This window comes from Pogona vitticeps, chromosome 11 (genome assembly GCF_051106095.1).
Source record: "Pogona vitticeps strain Pit_001003342236 chromosome 11, PviZW2.1, whole genome shotgun sequence".
Lineage (NCBI taxonomy): Eukaryota > Metazoa > Chordata > Lepidosauria > Squamata > Agamidae > Pogona > Pogona vitticeps.
Genome location: NC_135793.1, coordinates 19,004,454 through 19,020,728, shown reverse-complemented (window position 1 = coordinate 19,020,728; position 16,275 = coordinate 19,004,454). Strand labels below are relative to the sequence as shown.

The 16,275-nt window shown below is 44.1% G+C and overlaps 1 protein-coding gene across 2 annotated transcripts in view; it reads right to left on the bottom strand.

Annotated features, from left to right (window-relative positions):
* The window catches only part of IL1RAPL2 (interleukin 1 receptor accessory protein like 2), a 528,601-nt gene extending 512,905 nt beyond the window's left edge, over nt 1–15,696 (bottom strand). For both annotated transcript variants that reach the window (XM_020811816.3, XM_072981155.2), the window contains exon 1: nt 14,745–15,696. The gene's annotated coding sequence lies outside the window, so the exon portion shown is untranslated. The remainder of the gene's footprint in view (nt 1–14,744) is intronic.
* Between the last annotated feature and the right edge of the window lie 579 nt (nt 15,697–16,275).

Here is a 16,275-nt window from a genome sequence, read left to right as displayed (position 1 = left end):
GCAATAGGTTTGTTACTTGGGGTTACATACTTCTCCTTAACAGGAATCTAACACAGAACCAAGGCAGGATTTATCCTCATGTCCAGAAAAAAAGAGGGGGGGAGTTGAGGACTATAAAATGTATGCCAAATAAAGCTTATTTTCAATATTTTTTCTTTTGCATACATTATGCATATTATAATTTGCATTTAGAGATGCAAGATTCAAACAATGACTACAACTTAAATAGGCATCGCATACATTTCATCACCAGGAGAAATCTGGCACACTCCTCTGTTGGACATCCAGTGCTAATTGTTTCTCAGTCGTTTGGCTAAGATCAAGTTTCAGAGTGTAAACAGCCAATTTCAAGGGCTTCTGCCCTCTCTTAGGATGCTCCCTCTTTAATCCATAATTTTATTGGACAGACCTTTAAACAGAGTAGAGTTTGTAACTAAATTTACTTCAATCCAAATGATTTGTTTCTTCTGCTCTAATGGATTTTGGAGCTCAAATAACAGTTGCAAAATCTCCCCATGAAAATCCAGCTTTAAAGGGAGTGGGGCAAATAAACATGTATAATGCATACATCGGATGTCATTCTGGTCCTACAGCGAGGCAAAATTCTTATATCTCAAGCTAAATGAACCCTACCCTCACCAAGCAAACACGAATAAGAAACATCTAAGAGGTTTCTTTTATATATATATATGTCCCATTAAAAATGATTGCCATTCTTGACAGTTTTGTTTCTGGCATTAGCAGCACAGTTAACATCACTGCAGAAAAATGCAAAGCTTGAATTTTTTTTTATTCAAGATATTTCCATATAATTTGGGGAATAGAACAGTAATGGGTCCATTTTTAGTTCATTTACAAATTGGAGGGGGGGAGGCAATTTAACAGTAACAGTACTTTATAATTTTAAAAAACCAGTCCAGCCTCCTACACAACTTTTAGTTAGTACAGAGAGTGTAGCAATGCATAAAATTTGAATAGCAAAAAGTTTAGAGGCTGGAGAATGTACCCTCCTTCCAAAGTAATGAAGGAATCAATTATATAAATCTGTAAAGCAAAACATGTGCCCTTTAGCATGACTAGATTAAACACTGAAACCCAAATCATTATGATAACCACTTTGGTTCATCTTTTTTTACAGTATTCAAAATGATTTACATTGTTCTCAATAATCCTTGTCACAACCCTGTAAGAAGAGAAAAGGGTTATCAAGGTAAGAGTTACTGACTAGTTCTTCCTGAGGCAGACATGGATCTAACTGAAAGTTAAGCCATTAGCACTTTTCTATTGATTTATCTATCTTTGCTCTTAGTTTGGATTCCAAAAGGTCTCCTGTATGGAGAATTAGTGCAGGGAAAGCGCCCCAGAGGGAGACCACAGCTGTGATACAAGGATATCTACAAGCGGGATTTGAAAGCCTTAGGAATGGACCTCAACAGATGGGAAACCCTGACCTCTGAGCGTTCAGCCTGGAGGCAGGTGGTGCATCACGGCCTCTCCCAACTTGAAGAGACCCTTGTTCAGCAGGCCGAGGCAAAGAGGCAGTCCCGAAACCAGCAAAATCAGGGAGCTGGGCAGGGGACAGATTGTATTTGTCTTCAGTGGGGAAGGGACTGTCACTCTCGAATTGGCCTTCTCAGCCACACTAGACACTGTTCCAACTCCTCCATTCATAGCACCTTACCATAGTCTCTCGAGACTGAAGGATGCCTACAGCTCTTAGGGAGATTGTACACTGAACACAAGCAACTGGGTCCTACTGACTCAACATGAACCCCAAGACTCACCAACCAGAAGCTAACACAAAAATAGCCGTACATCCAAGAACAAACAGATGGAACATAGGGGGCCACTGAGCAAGTGTCCAGCCCAAGAATGAGTGTTTAGTAGTTCAAGATGTTCTTGATTTAGCAGAGTATAGGGCTGAAGAAAGAAACTTTTCCATTGCTGCTGTTATTGGACAATTCGGAACCAGAAGCCCTTACCAATCTACTGTAGATCATCCCAGGATCATCGAGTGGATCTACATCTACCCCTTGCTCCCAGAACTGTAAAGTACGTCAATAGTAATACAATTATCATGTTGCAAACCTTAGGTAAACAGCCAGAGCAAGATATGAATTGCAGAATTCCCAACTGTGAGCAGGCTTAAGTGTAGCTTGGAAGCAGAGGAGAAGACCCTCTGCTATTTGCAAAGCCCATCTGTCGCCAGGGCTGGGCCCATCATTAAGTAGAGTGAGGCAAATGCCACAGGTGACAGATACTGGAAGGAAGCAACAAGCAACTACAGGCAAAGCTGTGGGTCACCCAACTGACCACGCATGTTGAAAATACCTTGTAGCATTCAGGAGTTAGAGAGCATTATGTCCTCCGTCTGTGTTGAAGAAAGATTGCAGTCAGATTTTCTACAAGGAATGAAAGTGAGTGGTGTTTTGTTGTTCTCCTCAGACAGCCAAATGTCTTGGGCCAGTCCCACAGTTTGAGATGGCTGAAGATGTTTAGAGCAGCTTTGCTGGGCTCTTGAGCCTGGCTGATTTTGTTTGGGGGGGATATGCTTTCTCAAGACTAGCACAGCTCAGGGGCTGACCTGTCCAAAGAGCAGAGGACCTTTGGATGCAAAGCATGCACCGGACTATCCTGGCAACACAGTCTCCTATCACTGATAACAGTTTCATTTCTGCATTCTCCACAGCCACAAGCAGAACCTCCTAGGCAGACCCTACCTTCCTCCCGTTTTCAACCCCTCTGCAACAGCCATCCAGGAGAGACTTTTTTGTAAGTCTCTTAGCCAGTGAACTACATCAGTGTCATTTTACTGATGTAAGCAGAATTTGGGCATTGGCTCAAAATCAGTTATAAGCAGCTGGGCATAGGAAGAAGAATGAATTAATGTGTCATGCTTTCCTCTTCTTCCAAATAATACACTATCAGAACAGAAGACAAGCACAGCCATAGAAAACATATTCCTTCCCCTAATGCCAGGTACATTTTCAGTCCCAGTAACATTGAACTTGACAGTGCATAAAAACAGAACTGTGTATAAAAGTGTATAAAACTCATGCATCGTTATGTACATTGCAGTGTTGTCTTCTAGCCCTTTTATACCATGCCAGAGTTTTGTTCTGTCTTAATCTCCTGAACAGCTTGGGTTACCTTTTGGTCTGGTGGAGAACAATCTCAGTTCACCTCTACACAATTACAGTTTTGCCCACTGTCCCAGTGGCCAGACGGGATTAGCAAAGGCAGTCTGAGAATGGAAGGCCACTCGGGTTCCCAAAATTCATGACATGAGGAAGCCGCACACAGAACAGAACCAGTGGTTCTCAGTTCTAGCCCTGCCGGTTCTTAAAAATGCTGCCCTACAGAGATGTAACACCGCCTCATATAATAGGATCTAGAAGGTGGAAGAAAGCAACATATGTTGCTTAGCCCACAATACAGCTTAACAATAGGCTTCATTTGGATCTCTCCACACGCACCAGAAATGCTCTCCAACTCAAGGTCAAGAGCTACTATTCCCCATCTGTATGCCAATGTTTCTTCCCTTCTTTTTCCTTCTTCTTTTTATTGTGGCAAGATTATCCCTTATAATAGCCTTGTTCAGAGAACATGTTTTCACCTGGACCTTGGAGCTGTTGCGTGTCTAAGCCCTTAATCTCAATGCAACCCTGCATGCAGAGAAAACCCGCTCACTTACTATATGTATCCTCTTTGCCACTGAATGGATGGATTTGTGGAAGGTGAATAGCTGGAGTAGCCGGCCAGTCAGCTTTTGCTCGTGCACATCAGAGAAAATACAACTCATCCTTAACAGCAGTGATCTGTGAACATCCCCAGGCCTGGACCACTTTCCTCACCCAACACCCCCTCCACAGACACATCCACACCAAGTTAGTGTGAATCCCAGTACACCAGCTGTCCAATATCTTCTTGCAAACACATACATACAGATTTATTACAGGAAAACATAAGAGACAAGTCTGTTTCCACTATTAACAAACAGCAAGCTGTCATGCCTGTATTCTCAGCTGCCTCAGTGAACAGACACCCAGGCTGCTTTCAGAAATGTAGAGAGCTACAAGCAATATCGCAGGAACATAGTTCAATCCAGGAGCTCATGGTTTGGGTGCAGAGAGCCTCATGATGATGGAGCAATAGAGACACCTTGGAGAGATGATACCTGCCGATATAGGCAGCCTGACTCCACCCAAATCGACCCTTTGGGACTTTAAGATGTTGACATTGGGCTTGAATTAATTTGGACCCCTCTATCCGAATACCATCGTGCAGCAGCTTTGATGCCATGCAGACTCTTTCCCCATGCCACCCTGGACTGGCAGAACCACTCACCTTTCATTGCACACCATTGGGCTCCTTCATCACCAGTAGTGTGCCAATCTAGGCAGGACATCAGCCAGCCAGCCAGCCCCTGCATCCTCAGGCAGCTGTCCACTCAGCTGCTGCACAGGGAGAATCCCTGTCCCACCTCCTTGATGAGTGGGCGGCTGCCTGCAGAGGCGGGGAGCAGTTGGCCAAGCTCTTCCCCAGAAGGGCACACCACCAGCAATGAAGGATCCCAGTAGCGCATAATGATAGGTGAGTGGTTCTGCCAGTCCAGGGGGTGGAGAGAGAGTCCACATGACAGCTGTGCTTCTATGTGATGATATTTGGATGGAGGGGGGTCTGAATTAATTTGGGCCCATCGCTAGATGACGTCCTTGCTCAGATAGCCTAACCTTCAATTAAAAATGGAACAACCAGTCCATGCCAGTTTTGCATAACAACTCTGTTTTGCATTTTTTGAAAACAATCACATGAACATTCATTTTCAAATGTTACTGCTCTCCCCTTCAAATACACAACTTCCAATAAAAAAACCTCAACTGTAGAAGACAGAAAAACTAGGACCCAATTCAGTGGATTCAAATTAGAAGTAAGACGACTCCAAACAGACAGTGGGATGGGCTTCCTGGTGGTAAGAGCTCTCCGGAAGCAGAACAGGCTGTGCTTTATTGGAGGTGTCCAAGCAGAGGTTGAACCACCATCTGTCAGAGATGCTTTCCTGTGGATTTCCAACATTGGCAGGATGTTGGACTCGATGACCTGAGAGCCTCTTCCAAGTTTACAATGTTATGATTCTAGGATTGCTGCATTCTGATATGCATTATTAATCCAGGAAGTGCAAATTAGGCCAGTGTGTTGAAAACATAAACCCAACGAAACGGCCCAGCATCTTGAGCTGCAATAAACACAGCTACCAACAACTGCAGTTTCAGTCTACACACAGAGAGAGTGAATTACACATACTGAATGTTTTAGTACAAATCTCACACCGGGGCTCACTGGCTCAACACAAAGGCATCTGCATGTATGTTGGACATGCTGCCCCCCCAAATCCCGCCTGCCCTGGTTTTGTGACCCACCGCATAACATCACCACCCTTCAGCTAGATTTTTGGTCCTGAAATCTCTGGGATGTGACTGACACAGCAATGGGTTTCACAGCTGAGACCAGAAGCAGTCAATAGAGACAGTCACTGCTAGAACAGGATAATTCTTGGCTAATGAAAATATTTGAGTGTCACAGGGTAAGTTTCCCTTTACCTCCTGGAGTGCACAAATTGGACAGTAAATAGCTCATAGAGCCACCTTTTTGTGTGCTCTGAATTTATTCCCTAACTGTCTTGATTGGATGGTCCCCATTTTCCATTATGACATGGGAGAGGAAAAAACCAAGAAGAATCTTTCTGTCCAATCTATTTACATCACTTGCAAATTTTATAAGTAAAATGCATCTATACTCTCTCTCTTTTAAAAAAAAAAATTTAAAAGAACTAAGCTTGAAAAACACATTCGGTCCTTAACCTCAAATTATTCAAACAGTACTTCTGGTTCAAATCTCAACTCTGCCCTAAAATTCGTGGCGGATCGTCACAGTCTCTCAGATTGATCTACCTTGCAGGGGAGGAAGCGCAGAAAAAAGGGAGGGAATGCAAGATTAATAGATCTGCACGAACTGTCAACAGTGAGATTGATTGATTGATTGATTGATTGATTTATTGATTTATTGATTTATTGATTTATTTATTTATTTATTTATTTATTTATTTATTTATTTATTTATTTATTTAATACCCCACCTATCTGGTCAGTTAAGACCACTCTTACTGCTCTTTCTGTGCTGTGTTTCATTTAATGTAACACAGAACAATATAGTCTTATTATTTATTAGTTGCATCGTTTATGTTCTCACTTTTTTCCAGTAAGCTCAAGGCATCATGGATACCACTGCTATTTCTTCCTGCTTTACCCTTATAACTACCCTACCTTATGGCACAGTGGTTAAATTGCAGTACTGCGGCCAAAACTCTGCTCATGACCCTAGGTTCAATCCCAGGTAGATGGCTCAAGGTTCCCCCAAGCCTTCCAGCCTTCTGAGGCTGATAAATTAAGTATCCAGTTTGCTGGGGGGGGGCAACATGTATCCTGCATAATTAAATTGTAAACCACCCAGAGAGTGCTTTAAGAGCTACGGGGTGGTATATATAATAAGCACACTTTAGATCAAGCTGAAAGACTGTGACTATCTCCAGTGAGTTTTAGAGCAGATTTGGGATTTGAGCCAGAATCTCTGAAACCCCACATCAACACGTTGATCACTACTCCACAAGTGTTGCTGAACTGGTGGCTTAGTCATAGCCCCATCTACTGCCACGTTGGCTAAACAACACATCCAATGACATCAGATGAGATTTACTCCCAGGTCACCACCCAGAAGAGTACAGCAACACATGGACGGTCAGTGCTTAAATATGCTGACCCAGAAGGCAACATGATAGCGGCACAGGATAGGAGAGCATCTCTACTGCACTGCGTACCAAGGAAAGTCTGAGTAGGGCTGGAACCTGCCATTAGGCAGTGTAATCTCAGGCAACAGATACTTGGACGGGGAATGAATACAGCTAGCCCAAGACTTTTTATTTTCTGGAGGCAGAGCAACAAATGACAGCCACCCACCTAGGTCACCCAAGCGGCATAGCTTCATTTGCATAGCATCCAAATCCAACCAAGTTATTTGAGAAAATCCCTGAAGCATCTTTTTTTGTGTGTGTGTCTAAAATACAAGAACAAATCAAGTAAGTAACATTTTGCTGCTCTTCACAACCCCACAGATCTGCTGCCTGAAACAGGTGTGTCCTTCTGTCTAATAGTAGGGCCGGCTATGGAGAGAGAAGCAATAGTGCAGAGCAGGAAAATACGACCATTCTCTGCATGGCTCACAACATGCTGTGCAGCCATTACACTAAGCTGTTGCAAGGGAGGATGCTATCCAATCCCTACTGTTAAAAAACCAACTTCCCAGTCTCTCAGCTTCTGCACATGGAATCAGAAAAGGTTTCATCCTGACCTCAGGCAGCAGTATATCTTGGGTGGCAAACCTGGCATCTAAGGAGATATTATTTTAACAGTGTTTAATATCTTTTCAGAGTAATTTTTGAGGTGTCCCACAACACGAAAACAGACACGCACAAATCTCTTAAAGGAACAGTAGGAGGAACAAAAATCAATGATTTTTTAAAAAAAAATCAAAGCAATTTAAATAATAAATCATGGTTTAAATTTTAAAATTTTATTTAAAAAAATTAAATAGTCAAAACAAAATGCAGTTTTCAAAATTTAAATTGTGATTTCAAACAATTGGATTTAAATCAAATCCACCCTCAAAAGTAGTGCCGAAACAGCCAAAATACCAACGTAATTGGAGGAAGGGCCCAGCACATTGCATATATCACGGTGTCTCTACTCCCTTGAAAATATTTATATTAAAGAGGCAGCATAAAATTAAATAACATAAAAGCAAAACAAACCTCTAGCGGCTGTCCAAGAGTCATCAGCAGGAGCGGCAGGTGAATATTGCAGTGCCAAGACACGGTGCTAGAACCTAAAACTCACTTTCATTCCCCAACTGTGACTTAGGGAAGGCAATCTTCCATTTCCTCCCTTAAAAGACAGTTTAGCATCCGTTAAAGATTTAGCATTCCCTCTGTGTTTTTAGACATAAAACGTCAGAGAATCTCCTCACGGCCCAGATTTATTCTACTGTTGGAAAGCCCTGGATGTGAAGAAATGCTGTATTTTTACAGAATGCCCAAATATGGGGGCATCAGACTCAGGGGCCAAAGTGGAAGGCTTGCAAGTGGGAATTCTGCGAATACGGGAAGGGAGAGGCCGTTTAGGTCCCTTTGACTGAAGGGAGAGGCTCCTTCGGCCCCTTCCTCAGGGCTCTCATTATGCAGTCTAAGGTACATTTTCCTCAGGTCTCTCATTATGCAGTCTAAGGTGGAAAGGTACATTTGTCAGCTTCCACATACACACACACAGCAGGAGAGAGAAATCTCTGGACACAGCAGCATACATTTCAAAAGGAGATACTTTAAACAAATGGAATCGGGTTCAGAGGAGGGCAGCAAAAATGGTCAGAAGCACAAAAAATAAATCCTGCGAGGGGAGGTTTCAAAGAACTGGGAAAGTTTTGCCTTGGAGACAAAAATGGGGCAGGTTGGAATACAAGGACATGGCAGGGCTCCTCGAAGACCTGAAGAGGTAACACAGAGGAATACATCCAGAAAGCAGAGCATAGAGATTGGAGGGGGTTGCATGACAAGGTTGGTTGATTCCAGCAGAACACATAAAGACTGCCTTGTTGATTGGAATGGGTCAATAACAAAAACTTTTAGCTTCCCAAATGTTTTGAAAAGCAGTTCCCAGGAGCCTGAACTTCTGACTTTTGAAACTTCTGGGAGTTGAAGTTCAAAACATCTGGAAGGCCAAAGGTTTGGAAGTTCTGATCTGAGTCGTTTGCAGCCATCTGGAGTGTCCATCTGTTCAAGTTCCTGGGATAGCTTAGCTCTTCATTTTCTGCCTCATACTGTATAGGAGGTTAGAAGGGGTGTCAGGCCTCCTTGTATTCTATGATTCTAGAAGGCCACAATTCCATGATAAACACACCATGTTATGTGCCCGTTACATGACAATTTCCCCTTCACATATTGCTGCCTTGTCATGGCAAAGGGGCTTGAGTAATTCAGGGAAGCTATGGGCTATGCCATGCAGGGACACGCAAGATGGACAGGTCATAGTGGAGAGTTCTGACTAAACGCGATCCACCTGGAGCAGGAACGGGCAAGCCACACCAGTATCTTTGCCAAGAAAATCCCATGAACAGAAACAAAAGGCTAAAAGATATGATGCTGGAAGATGAGCCCCTCAGGTTGGAAGGCGTCCAACATGCTACTAAGGAAGAGTAGAGGACAAGTACAAGTAGCTCTAGAGTTAATGAAGTGGTTGGGCCAAAGCTGAAAGGACGCTCAGCTGTGGATGTGCCTGGAAGTGAAGGGAAAGTCCGATGCTGCAAAGAAAAATACTGCAAAGGAACCTGGAATGTAAGATCTCCGAACCTTGGTAAGCTGGATGTGGTCAAACAGGAGATGGCAAGAATAAACATTGACATCCTGGGTGTCGGTGAACTAAGATGGATGGGAATAGGCAAATTCAATTCAGAGGATTATCATATCTACTATTGAGGGCAAGAATCCCATAGAAGAAATGGAGTAGCCCTCACAGTCAACCAAAGAGTGGGAAAAGCTGTACTAGGATACAATCTCAAAAAATGATAGAATGATTTCAATATGAATCCAAGGCAGACCTTTCAGCATCACAGTAATCCAAGTTTATGCACCAACCACCCATGCTGAAGAGGCTGAAACTGACAAGAGGGAAAAACCAGAGGTATGTTCAAGAAAATTGGAGATATTAAAGGAACCTTTTGTGCAAAGATGGACATGATAAAGTACAAAAATGGTAGGGACCTCAGAGAAGCAGAATGCATCAAGAAGAGGTGGCAAGAATACACAGAGGAATTATACCAGAACGATCTGGATGTCCTGGACAACACAGATAGGATGGTTGCTGACCTTGAGCCAGATATCCTGGAAAGTGAAGTCTGGAAAGTGAAGCATGGCTAACAACAAGGCCAATGGAGGTGCTGGCATTCCAGTGGAACTATTTAAAATCTTAAAAGATGATGCTGTTAAAGTGCTACACTCAATATGCCAGCAAGTTTGGAAAATTCAGCAGTGGCCAAAAATTGGAAAAGATCAGTTTACATCCCAATCCCAAAGAAGGGCAGTACCGAAGAATGCTCCAACGATTGTACAATTGCACTCATTTCACACACTAGCAAGGTTATGCTCAAAATCCTCCAAGATAGGCTTCAGCAGTATGTGGACCGACATCTCCCAGAAGTACAAGCTGGGAAGGGGCCGAGGAACTAGAAACCAAATTGGGACAGGAAGCAACAGTTAGAACTGGATATGGAACAACTGATTGGTTCAAAATTGGGAAAGGAGTACAACAAGGCTGTATATTGTCCCCCTGCTTATTTAACTTATATGCAGAATACAGCATGCAAAAGGCTGGACTGGAGGAATCCCAAACCGGAATTAAGATTGCCAGAAGAAATATCAACAACCTCCGATATGCAGATGATACCACTCTGATGGCAGAAAGTGAGAATAAATTAAAGAACCTCTTAATGAGGGTGAAAGAGGAGAGCGCCAAAAATGGTCTGAAGCTCAACATCAAAAAAACTAAGATCATGGCCATTGGTCCCATCACCTCCTGGCAAATAGAAGGGGAACATATGGAAGCAGTGACAGATTTTACTTTCCTGGACTCCATGATCACTGCAGATGATGACAGCAGCCACAAAATTTAAAGACACCTGCTTCTTGGGAGGAAAGTGATGACAAACCTCGACAGCATCTTAAAAAGCAAAGGCATCACCTTGCTGACAAAGGTCCGCATAGTCAAAGCTATGGCTTTTCCTGTCGTGATGTATGGAAATGAGAGCTGGACCATAAAGAAGGCTGACCACTGAAGAATTGATGCTTTTGAATTGTGGTGTTGGTGGAGACTCTTGAGAGTCCCCTGGACTGCAAGGAGAACAAACCTATCCATTCTGAAGGAAATCAACCCAGAGTGCTCACTGGAAGGACAGATCCTGAAGATGAGGCTCCAATACTTTGGCCATCTCCTGAGAAGAGAAGACTCCCTGGAAAGGACCCTGGTGTCGGGAAAGTGTGAGGGCAAGAGGAGAAGGGGATGAAGAGGACGAGATGGTTGGACAGTGTCATCGAAGCTACCAACATGAATTTGACCCAACCCCGGGAGGCAGTGGAAGACAGTGGTCCATGGGGTCATGAAGAGTCGGACACGACTTAACAACTGAACAACAACAACAACCTGACAATTTGCAGTCTACCATTACCCTCCCTCCAAAACTAGACCCTCATCCCCCGTGCCCCAGCAGTTGATAGCTATACACAATGAAGCATCATTCCATTGAGGGATTCCAAGACATAACGTGATTTAAAGAAGGGGCTGGAGGAAAACACCATCAAGGAGCAAGTTGCGTCTGGAAGAAGCCAAAAAGAAGAACAAGGGCATTCATTATAAATCCAAGATCCACTTCTAGCCAGTTTTGTTAAATGCTAAAAGAATAATTAAGCTTCCAAACAATTAGGGAAGAACAGCTTGTGCACTGCTAAAGAGTTCAGATGTAGGCTATGCAAAGTAATTTTGTAGGAATTATAATGGTAACTGCCTATTGGCGCACAGAGAATTTCTGCAAAAATTTATGGTTTCCCATCACTTTGGAAAGGACTAAAATTTAAATATTAAATACCTCTCTATTTATACAGCACATGTCAAGTGCTTCTGTGCATTTCTCATTGTTTATTGCAATAATAATCTTCACTGCAGTTCTGAAGAGAGCATTGCATGACGGCACCTAGTAAATTCCTGGACGAGGAGGTGCAATTTGAACCAACTATCTTTCACCTTATGGCTGTGCACAGGTTGCTCTGGCAAGTGGAGCACATGCACAGTAGCTTCTGTTATCAACCAGGGGTCCAAGGGAGCTTCCCCGGGATAACATCAAAGCAAAGGAGTGAGGAACTTGGCATTTCCAACAGGAAAAGCTGCAGAGAGAACACTTCTCTCCTTCCTGTCCAAACTCCCTGTAGTCCTGGGATGGCAGAAGAAACAAGAGGAGAATACTCTGCCCCACCCATTCACCAAAAGAAGGCCAGATTTATCATGAGACACAGCGAGGAAACTGTGTCCACAGCTCAGGTGGTGGCAGAAGGTGACAGTCACTCAGCCAGTCCTCTCTGAATCCACTACCCACACAATCTGCGATACTCCTCGTAAACTAACTAGATGTCTACCAGTCTGTTTCTCACCAGGGCTGAAATAAAACTCATTTGTTCCTGTATAGAGAACAGACAGGAAGGCATCATCTTATCTTTTGCCTTAGGCATCAGAGGGATTGGGATGGCTTTAGACCATAAGAAATAAGAGCCACCAATTGCTGTTCTTGCAACACCACCAGCGAAGGAAGCTTTACCTGGCTCAAAATGGACTTAAATGCTCACTCAGAGTTCATCCTTTTGTTCCAGCATTGAGGAACTTATTTACTGCTTCCACCAGTCCCCTTTGTTCTTCCTCTTGTACATCCTGTCTGTTTAGTTGGTAACCCTGATGCCAGGACCTCTCGCTCACTCACTTAACTCTCTAATTCATCCAAACCGCTTAGGAAGAAAATAATTGTCTGAAAAGCTGAGAGAGTGGAGGAATACAGCAAACAATACTGATGACAACTCCATTCCCATCAGTGATTGTAGGTTACCCAGAAACCACACTTCTTGGTCTGCTGGTAACACAAATGCACCGGAATTGTCCCAACAACACAGTATGCAAAATATTAGCTTCATTTTAAGCACATCCTTGCTTGGAGTGGTACCTATGGTGTCCCCCCAAATTAGCTCTCTGCACACTTGAGTGAGTGGTTCCACTGGAGAAATGTATTTACTAGCTAGACACACACAAACCTCAAAAGCCTCGTGGCTGGATAGGGATTTGAGCATGGGTCTTTCTAATTCATGCATCACATTGAACCCAGTTTCCCAATCCCCACCCTGGTATCATCTGGATGTGTTAGACTACATTCCCCATTGTTCCCTAAATGGGTATTTGTTGTCTAACCTGTCTAGATTTTACAAGGCTGAGCCAGCTTCTGCACCATGCTGGGAAATGTAAGCTCCCACTTCTTTCACTGAGCTTTTACACTGCTCAGAAATAATGCAAACTATTCAGGAGGAGGGACATTTTGCCAAAGGAAGTGTCTCTACAGAGGCTTTGACAGAGATGGCATCCTTCTCCTGCCTCCTTCCAAGAGGGACTAACAGCAAAACTTAGCATCAGTCTTCTCATATATTGCAACCTGCAAGCAAGCAGGCTTCTAATCACACTAGATTACTGGTGAGCAGAAATCAATGTTCTTGCACCATCCCCTGGGCAAATGTTTCATTCACAGAGCTTACTTAACTTCTCTCCTGACCATTTTCCATTTTTCCTGGTAACAGAGAAGGATTAAGAATGAGAGGTTATGATGAAAATGGATTCAGATCCAGACACACAAAACTCCATAGCTTGCACACAATGGTCTCAACGCTAAAATCATAACAAATAATAAATCCCCTAAAAAACAAGAAATGTAGACATGGGGTTGACTAGCCGCCTAGAGTGGACTCAATGAGACTAGATAGGCAGGATATAAATAAAATAAATACATAAATAAATCCTGGGTGCAAGAGATCACACGTTTCATAGAGAAACATAAATTGCTTCTCCAACGATCCAGCAGCAGCTGGCTGAAGTTTTCAATGGACAAAGGCTGCTTGTAGTCCAAAAAGCAAATTAAAATCCTAAAGTTCATCTAGTTGATCTCTCCCCCACTAAGCTAATGTATTGACATAGTATCCACTCTTCCCACCCGCCCCAATAAATCAACAAAATATCCCCCAAAGGGTTTGGTATTACAGATGAACTATAATAGAGTTAGATAAAATTTCCTTGTATATGCTATGAAAGAATGCCATGTTGGAAGGGACCTTTAAGGCCATCGAGTCCAACCCACTGCTCAATGCAGGAACCAAATTAAAGTATATCTGACAGATAATCTAAATTTCCCATGAATTCTCCTAGCATGTGAGCACTCGCCATCTCCCAGGATAATTGCTTTCATCATCCTACTGCTCTAACAATTCAGCCCAAGAAACATTTGTTTATTCTACAGACTCCCAAGAATATTCATACTAAGCATAAACTCCAGTCTCTACTGGACATGGATTATATTTCCCCTTGAATCTCAAAATCCATGAAGGAAATTGTGGAAAAGGGATGTGGGGGGGCTGCTTGAGAAGAAAAATCCAGAACAGGATGCACTTTTAAAGATGTGATGGCACAAGGGGATGGAGGGGGAGAATCAAAGAAAATATACAAGGGCTGCCAACTTTTTTTTCCCCCGGCAGGTCTCCTGTGTTTTTAAAAAGCCGTATCACCAGCATCAACTCAGCAGAGGATGTGTTGGCTAGCATGCAGATCTAATGATGGCTCAACTCTGCACTTGTTCATAGTGGAGCTTCTGGAAGCCCTTGAACCAACAAACTTATCAGTCTTTAACTTCCTCCTCTTTGCTACCACCACCACCAACAAAAGGAAGATGCTAGAGACCCAGGCTGCCTTAAACCCACACACACCTGTAGTCTCAGGGGGAGGTGGCGATTTTTGGGGGGGGGGACGTTAAAGCCCATCAACACAGAAGAAGCCAGCCCTGTCTCTCACCTTTACGGCCTCAAAGCAGCGAGTTCACAGGTGTTGGCATTCCAGGGTCGCAGCACCTCTTGCCACAATCCAAGAGAAATTAAGTTTTAAAAAGGCGCCACCATCATCCGCGAGAGAAAAATCCAGATTTACATCCGTAGGCTTGGTGAGGGCCAGCAAGGACAAGAGAGAGAGCGAGAGAGGGACCCGGCAATCTCAGGTATAGACCTCTGAAGCGAAGCGCAGCCGGGCAAACCTTTCCTTCACCTTGATGAAACATCCACAGAGAAAAAGGAACTTCTTTCCTCTGCTCTGGACATCTTTGCCCCCCCCCCCAAGCAAGACTCTGCAGCCCCGGAACGGTCCCGATCTTCCTCTTTCTTCGAGTTTCTTTCGTCCTCTTTGCCCAAGTCCTGTTTGCAAAAGGATTGCCACGCCGAAGGAGAGACGGCTCCTCGTCCAATCCTTGGGTTTATTTGCTTTTTTAAAAAAAAACACACACACACACAGCCGCCCTACCTGGAGGAGAGAAAGTTGCCCCGAGAGAGGCAGGTGGCTTGAGAAGAAAACCTTGCTTTGCAAACTGGGCTCAGAGAGAGAGAGAGAGAGAGAGTTTGTCCAGTCTCTCTCCCTTGCGCGCGCGTTCTCTCCTCCTTCTGGAGCGGATCTGGGAGCGCTCGGCTCCTCTCCGGAAGCGCTTCAAAACCTCTGTAACTCCTCCTGCAAACTCTTGGGTGAATCCCCCCCCCCTCCACCCCAACACCCGAGGCAGTCTTGGGCTTTACAAGGGAGGTGGAGGAACCCTTTGGCTTCACAGCTAGCTGGTTTAACACTCCTCCTTCTCTCTCTCTGTGCTTTGGAGAGAGGTCCACGGGAAGGGTCCTGCCCAGAGATTCGGGCTTCTCTGTCTCTCTCTCTCTTTCCTCTCCCCCCCCCTCCTAAAGCTTCTCCCCCACCCGCCTCCCTCATTCACAAGGCGAAATGTCATTTCGCTTAACTTACCTTTCGGGGGAGACGGGGAAAGAGCCACGACGCCGCAGCGCCTCTTAGCGGCCGCGCGAAGATTTTCGGTTTTCCCGACCCTCGAAAGGGGACACACCTGAGCCGCGTGCTCGTTGCGCATCCGAAAGGTGAGGAGGACTGGCCCTCGGAGCGCCGAACGGTGTCCGCCGCTCGTTCCGTTTTAAGGAGAGATGATCAGCAAAACTGGAGGGTTTAAAGTCCACGATGTTTTTTTATTTATGCTTTCCGTGTATTACAGATCCCGTGCTAAGTAATGCTAAGTGGTTTCCCTTGGGGAGTCTATCCATCTCATGCTTGATCTTCCGCTTTTCCTGTTGCCCTCGATCCTTCCCAGCACGATAGCCTTTTGCAGAAAACCTTCCTTTCTCAGGATGTGCCCAAAGAAGGACAGCCTCCGTTTCACCATTTTGGCCTCCAAAGATAACTCAGGCTTGATTTGATTTAGGACCCCCTTGTTCATCTTTCTGGCAGTCCAGAGTATCTAGAAAGCTTTCCTTCAGCATCACATTTCAAGCAAATCATTTTTCCC